The sequence below is a fragment of the Callospermophilus lateralis genome, chromosome 9 (genome assembly GCF_048772815.1).
Source record: "Callospermophilus lateralis isolate mCalLat2 chromosome 9, mCalLat2.hap1, whole genome shotgun sequence".
Taxonomy (NCBI): domain Eukaryota; kingdom Metazoa; phylum Chordata; class Mammalia; order Rodentia; family Sciuridae; genus Callospermophilus; species Callospermophilus lateralis.
The window spans coordinates 29,474,143-29,482,164 of record NC_135313.1 but is presented as its reverse complement, the minus strand read 5'-3'; the positions used below and the strand labels follow the sequence as shown (position 1 = coordinate 29,482,164).

The following is an 8,022-nucleotide window of genomic DNA, read 5'->3' as shown; positions in this document are numbered from 1 at the left end:
CCTATGGGTTAAAAGGGGTAACCTCATCAGAGGCTAAGGATGTCTTGCAGCTGATACCAGAGGAAGGCTGTCAAAAAAAAAAAAAAAAAAAAAAAAGGTGCATCCAGGGAAGCAAAGCTGAAACAGCAAAGGGAAAGTAGTTTCTAAGAGGCGATGCAGCCAGTTCACGCCAAACAGCATTAGCAGTAGCATCTCCCGAGCGCCAAGGAGAGACAGAGCCAAGCAAACAGCGGATTGAAGCACTGTGGCTTTGGCTGCTGGTGCCTTAGAAAACAAAAACAAAATGTAACCACGCCGCAGCCTGTGTCTGCTAACAGCTCCGAGATTGTCAACCTGGGAATAATGTACCAGGCTTTCTCTTTTGGAACCAGGAGAGAGTTTAATGTTTTTGACATTATCCCACAGGTCTCAGGGTCGGTTCCTTTTCTCCATCCCTAGAGTGGGACAGTGAGCAGTGTCCAGGCACTGGATACAGGGACGCAGCGAGTGTAGCAGATGGAGAACAAAGAGTCACTACTGGGCCAGCTTCATCCCCCACCACTCTAGGACGCAAGCTGGAATCACAGGGACTTCAGACCTGATGTGATGAAAGGGGCTGTCCCAAATGACAAAGCGCTGCCTGACTTTTCAATGTCCCGAGTCAGACAATCTTGTAGCAGGAAAACTTGTTGATAATTTATCTGACTTGGAGTTATATATAAACACCCAGCATTTTTGGCCTTGTTAATATCCATCAAATTCTGAAAATGTGCTTGACCTGTAAACTGAGGGAAGATTGTACTTTTTCGTTTGTTTGGTTGGTTGGCTTTTTGTTGTTTTGTTTTGTTTTTTTTTGTGGTGCTGGGGATTGAACCCACAGCCTTGTGCATACGAGGCAAGCACTCTACCAACTGAGTTATAACCCCAGCCCCTCGTTTGTTTTTATTAAAGTGAAATTCACTTGGTATGCTCTCCAGAGGCCGAAGCAACGCGGAGGAGACGGTAGCAACTTGAGGACGCAGCTGCCACCATGAGCCTCCTCAACAAGCCCAAGAGTGAGATGACCCCAGAGGAGCTTCAGAAGCGGGAGGAGGAGGAATTTAACACAGGTCCACTCTCTGTGCTCACACAGTCAGTCAAGAACAACACCCAAGTGCTCATCAACTGCCGTAACAATAAGAAACTCTTGGGCCGTGTGAAGGCCTTTGACAGGCACTGCAACATGGTGCTGGAGAATGTGAAGGAGATGTGGACCGAGGTCCCCAAGAGTGGCAAGGGCAAGAAGAAGTCCAAGCCAGTCAACAAGGACCGCTACATCTCCAAGATGTTTCTGCGTGGAGACTCCGTCATTGTGGTCCTGCAGAACCCCCTCATCGCTGGCAAGTAGGGGCTCCTTCCCACTGTCAGAACTTGCTTCCCTGTCCTGTGAAGACCTGCCCTTTGTGATCGGAATAAGAAAGTCCTGTTTTGGTTTTGTTTTTGTTTTTAAAAAAAAAAAAGAAATTCACTTGGTATAAATGAACCATCTTGAAACATACAATTAAATGGCATAAATGTACATTCATGCTGTTGTGCTACCACAACCCCATCTAGTTTCAAAACATTTCCATCACCCCAACAAGAGAACCCTGTACCCATTATGCAGTTATTTCTTATTCCTCCAGCGCTGGCAACTTCCAATCTACTTTCTTTCTCTGTGGTTACCTATTCAGGCTGTTTGTTCAATATAAGTGGAAACAAATAATATGTGACATTTTGTGCCTGGCTTCTTTCACTTAACCTAATGTCTTCAAGGTTCATCCACTTTTATGTGCAAAACAGCTCACATTCATTTCTTTTTATGGCTCCATTTCTTTTTATGGCTGAATAATATTCCATTGTATGTATATTCCACATTTTTTTATCCATTCACTCATTAATGGACAGTTGGGGTGTGTCCACCTTTTGGTTATTACAAATAGCACTTCTGTGAACATCTGTGTAGGAGTTATTTGACTGAATACTTGTTTTCAATTGCGGTGGGATTATACCTTAGGAATGGAATTGCTGAGTCATATAGAAAATCTATATGTAACTTTTTGAGGAATCTCTTCTCTTTTTTTGTATGAAATTCTACCAAAAATTGCTCATTATTGCAGAAAACACTTTGCTGATGACTATGCTAACAACAGTCTCCATTTGTGTTTGCGGTTCTCCAGTGCCATCACCTGACTATGGGTATTACATCTCAGCATTTACGTATTTCAAAAGACTATAAGATTCTTTTCCTTTTACATTTTAGCCTTGTCATTACATTAATTTTTAACTTATTTATGAAAGTAGGTTATATTGTCTGTGGATGTGAGGATAAGGAGCATTATAAATATCTTTAAAGGAAGAAGTTAAGTCTGATGGAATTGAGAGTCATTACCAAAGAGTGTTGAGCTGCTGTGCATCTGTAGAAGCAAGATGACATTGACCGCAAAGTGCTGGGCAGATGAGAGTATTTACATATTTTTCTGACCTAGCCTTGGTAGTTATGTATCTACAGCTCAAAGCAGTTCACTATAAAATCACAGGTGATGACATTCGTGGTAGAGATGCTGGGTAATATAGAAGAGGACAAAACATTGTTTCTGTCCAGATGAGGCAATGTCCTCAGGGCACCTCATCAGAGAAGTAGTTCTCGTCCATCAAAGCCAGGATCATGATCTCCTCACTGGTGCACTATATATCAGGAGAAACTAGCTGCAAATAATAAAGCAGCAGAGAATCTGGGGAGTGTCTACCTCCTTAAATTTTAGCTGCAGATCTGTGCAGCATGAAGTTAGAAACAGGGAAATAGAGATCTGTAAAGGAGTTGAAGAAAGCACTCTACTAAAAATATCATCCTACCCATGAAATTCATGATAATAGCTGCCTCTGGGATGTAGGGAAGGAAAATTCAGCCCCCCAAATAATTCAATTTTCTCTGTCATGCTTTTAAAAAAAACTCACATAAAATAGATTAGCATGGTGATATTTGTAAATTCCAGGGAAGTAGGAATATAGGTATTGGTTCTATAGTCCCTGTAAATCTCTGTAAACATCTATATTATTTTCTTAAATAGGTGCATGTGTGTGCATGTGCGTGTGCGTGTGCGTGTGCGTGTGTGTGTGTGTGTGTGTGACCTTAAAGCAATCCTAGACAGAACTTGAGCATTCTTGGTAGTTGGTTTAAAAAAAAAAAAAGTGACTCATTCAGTCTAAAACTACAAGAATCATAGAAAAGCAGATGACATCAGAACAACAAGTGCCCAGAGAACCAGACTGAAGCCATTTCCTGTGACCTCTTCCAGAGTTCAGAGAAAGGTCCCAACAGCAGCATATCCTTCATAGAGGATGATGGGGCATGGTACTAGAACCACATGCAATAATAACTGTAGTTTGTTGTGTTTGTGGACATTTAAATTGTTGTTCTGAATTCCATATCTAGATGGGTTCAGTCATCTCAATTAATCTTTTATGTTCTCTGAATGGCATTCAGCTAAAGGAACTTTTCCAAGCATTGCATCAGACAAATCTGAGTCCAGGTGGGACCCAAATAAGATTTCAGCTAAGAGTCGATGCCTAAGAGAGTCGACCAGTAAGACGCCTGTGGTAGATTAAAGATGACCACAAATTCTTTGCCTTTCCTCCCATCAAAAAAGTGGGGTGTATGTCCCATTCCCTGAAGTTGAACTGGCCAGGACTTGCTTGAACAATAGAATTCAGAAGCAGCAATGTTCTAGAGCTTCCAAGGCAAGGTCATAGAGGCCTGGCAGCTTCCACATGGCTTTTCTCTGGGAGAAGCTGATGCCATGGGTGGGGGACCAGCTGTGGGACTTCCATGCTGTGAGGAAGCACAAGCCAGAGGACAAAGACGCCATGCAGAGGGAGAACAGCAGCCAGCCCCGGGCTCTAGCCACTGCAACCCAGGGATCACCAGGGAAGTGCAGAAACCATCTTGAACCCTTCAGCCCCAGCAGATGCTGTGGAAAAAAAAACTGAGAAACCCAACCAACTGTCAAAAGCATAGCCTCAAATATATGGTCCCAACTATCTCCAGCCAGATGAGTCATCCCAGTCCTCATGGAGCTGAGAGGAGCCCTGTCCAAATTCCTGACCCACAAAAATCCTGAGCATGATAACTTTTTTTTTTTTTTTTGGAACCAGGGATTCAACCCAGAGGCACTTAACCACTGAGCCACATCCCCAGCCCTTTTTATTTTGTATTTAGAGATAGGGTCTTGCTGAGTTGCTGAGGGCCTTGCTAAGTTGCTGAGGCTGGCTTTGAACTCACAATCCTCCTGCCTCAGCCTCCCAAGCCACTGGGATTACAGGCATGCACCACCATGCCGGGCTGATAACTATTATTTAATACCACCAAGTTTTAGGGTGGTTTGTTCTGATGTCCAGAACTCTCCCCAGTCAAACATTGCCTTAAGATTTGATTGCTGGCTGGATAAGCAGGAATTCACATGTATGTTAAATATACATCCCAGGTCTAACACAAAAACAGATTTATTCTCAACTTGCTGGGAATTACAGTGACCACTCAGAACAGATGCTAGGCTTAGGCAAGACGTGGCCTTGCCTGTGTGCACTCACTGAACTTCCAGTCCACATTGTCTCTGGCTTCTTTCCAAAAGGCTCACATCATGTGTGCAACTCCAGAGCTCACTGCTGTGAACAGCATACACACATCTGCACTACATATTTTTGCTGTGCGTTCATATCTTTTCTTACTGTTTTATTGTTATTTATATATCCAAATACAAATGCCAAGTTTGTTCCAGGAACTGGGGGTCCATGGGTGTGGAAGGAAGACAGGAAGTCCTGTGGTTGGGGGCGGGGGAGGGGGAGGTGGGAAAAGCTGGGATATCAAAATTAAATAGGCTTTATTCTTGCAAGACTTCCCAAAGCTATTAGTATACAAATGTTCACCTCGAGTCGCCAAGAACAAAATAGAAGACGAAGCATTTCCCCAAATCTCTCTGACCGTGAAACAGGCTTCTATGTCCAGCATGCCATCTTGCAGGATTAGTGTTTCACAGAATGACACCCCTTGGACAGAGCATCCAAGCCACTGGCTGGCATCAGAATGTCTGTCTTGGTTTACAACTGTTGAGCAGGCAGATGTGTGTACTTTGTTCTGGAAGCACAGCACACAGCCGTGAACTCTAGGCTGTAAACCTAACATTAGCCTTTTGGAAAGAAGCCTGAGGACAGTGGGTGCACATAGGCAAAGCCAGATCCTACCTTATGCCTAGCTTCTCTTCTGATTGGTCAGTACACTGATGATCTATTGTTCTTACCAACAGCCCTGGTATTATAAAGATTGGGAGGGAAAAAAGAAACCAATATTGGTAGAAATGCTCATGCAGACCATCCTGCCCTGGGTAAACAATGATTTTTCTTTTGATTCTGGGAAGCATGAGTCTAGGAAGATTCCTCAGACGGCTCACTTGACCTCAATCAAACTGTCCCTTGTATGCCACCAAATGAGCTTCATGGTTAGTCATGCCCATTTCAGTTGGCCAAATGCCCAACAATGTCTGAGCCTGGTCCAAGTGTTTCTTCCCCAAGTTAGAGCAGTCAAACTCACTAAGTCGGCAATAGCAGCTCAGTCATTTTCAAAAAAGATATTTCCAGAAGGCCAAGACTCCGATGCTCCCTAGAAACACATCTGAGCTGGGCTCAGCCTGGCCTGATGCAATCTGGAGCACTATTAGGAATCCAGAGGAGTAAATCCACAATTGAACCATTTCCACTCCTAATGTCTCATTCTAGGTTACAAGTGACCAGCAGACCATTTTTTTTTTCTCCATTTGCAATCCCCAGGATTTAGAAAAGAAAGGAGTACCCTTATGGTAATCATTGACTTGACATTTTGGGGGTTTTGTTCCTGGTTCAAGAAAACCTGATATTTATACCACCACTTCCATGATAGGGCTCTGGATAGCAGATTGCAACCTTACATTTACACATCGGTACCCTCCCCTGGACCGAAAATGCTGTGACACTAGACCCTTGTTCACTTCTACATCCCCAGCATCAAGGAGAGCTGCTGCTTGGCTGACTTAACCCAGGTGTCTCTGTGTTTCAAACTGAAGGAAGAGAAAGGAGAAACGATGAAGAACAAAAGGTATACACCAGGTAAGCTCACCCCTGTTCATCAGGGAAAAAACAGTATCCATCAGGACTAGAATTCACTAAACAGGTTACCCTTACTGCTCATGGGCCGGGACTGAGTCACTTTGCCACCTACTAAGTAAATAAATCCATGCAGGAAATGGGAAATTTTAAACTAGGCTCATAGTTGCCCTAAACAAAATAGGATGCCTTAATAAGGAAGGACAGATGGAAGAAGAGGCAAGTCAGTAGCTGCCGTGTCTGATGTGGAATGAACTGAAAAGACTGGGTTTGTTTTTATTCCTCAAAAATAAATTAGGTTTTAAAAAGATGTGTTCTGGCATGTCTATCCACAGGTAAAGAGAAGACTTAATCTTATTTATGGAAGATTCTACTAAGAAACCCACATGCTCCTCTGGCCAGTGGAAGGATCCAATTGTGGGCAGGGGAGTAGTTCCTTTAAAAAAAAAAAAAATCACTCTGCTGTCAGAAATTGAGCACAGCCCCTCATCCTTTGGGTTCCTTCATGAATCGCCAGACAGCATCCCTTTCCATTTATTTGTCTGTGTTATGTTGCAAATTAAGTTTTAAAAGGCATTTTTTTTCCAAAGAAGATTTAAAGAATAGAGTACCCCCACAACCGCCACCACCCAGGATAATGAACTGTAGATGCTGTCATCCCAGGAGGGCTTAATGACAGTGTTCGATGTGTGTGTGGACAGCAGAAGCTGCCTTCAAAGTTGTCTCTGTGAATGGGCTTCAAGATGTTTTGACTATTATCTGTTACAAAGAAACTCGCTATTAATTGCATATTGTCATAGCTCTTAGTCCAACATAACTGTTAGCCCAACAAAGCCTTCTCTCCCTGGGAGAAGAGAACAGGAACTGAGTCTGATTTTTTTCCGTTGGGTCAATGCTTTCTCTAAGTCCCTCTCCATTCCTTAAGTTTTCTTGGAGAAAATCAAGTTGAGGGAAGTGGCCCTGTCTCCGTGCATGACATCAGCTCTTTTCCAGGCAGGACTGATGAGGACACTCCCCCATCCCAGCATCCCACAATGCCTGTGAAAGCCGAGCAGCGTTTCTCCACAAGGTTTATAGAGGACACCAGGGACACAGAGGCATTAGAGCTCCTGAGGCCCCCATAGCTCAGATAGCAATGCAGGCTGCTTCTGGGCACCCCTCACCCCCATGCTCTCTTATATCCCTATGTGACCTGATGCTAGAGAAAATGTGGGTTAGAGAGAAGCTGGTGGGGAATGAGTTAATATGAGAAAGAAGGAGCAAACACAGGGTGGAAGGGTTTACATTTTTAACTGGAGAGCTATTGACTATTCCTTAAATCCAAAAAGAAGTTTTACTCCCTCTTGGACAAATATAGGGAATTGAACCAATTGTACCCCAATTCATTCCCTTCTCTCCCACAAATTGATCTCTTTAAAACACAGAGTCAGTTCCTGTCCTTCTTCTCCTTACGCACCCTAGCATTACCCTCAAGATGAAGCCCATACCTCTCAGCCTGGCAGTCTTCACAGACAGGTCCAGCCTCCTCTTCCACCACAAAGCCTCCTCCTTCACCTCCCACACATAGATACTGGAGCCACGGTAGGCTACTCACTGTTCCCACGGCCAGCGCACTGCATGCCTCCCCACCCTGGCTTGTGGGGCTCCCTCTCCCTAGGATGCTTTCTTTTTCTTTTGCCTAAGTGCTTGTTCATCCTTCAGGACCAATTTAAATGTCATCTCCTATGTATTGCCTCGGGCAGAATTCATCTTGCCTCCTCTGGGCTCTCTGTGCACTTTGCTCCTACCTCAACTACACCACTGATAACATTGTGTCATCGTCATATTTCGATGTCCTCAGTTAGTTTGTGAGTGATCGGCTCAGCAGTAATTGTTCTATTGACTGCTATC

The 8,022-nt window shown here is 43.8% G+C and overlaps 1 pseudogene; it reads left to right on the top strand.

Annotated features, from left to right (window-relative positions):
- The first annotated feature begins 963 nt into the window (after positions 1-963).
- LOC143407138 (small nuclear ribonucleoprotein Sm D2 pseudogene) lies at positions 964-1,456 on the top strand (annotated as a pseudogene).
- The last annotated feature ends 6,566 nt before the right edge of the window (positions 1,457-8,022 follow it).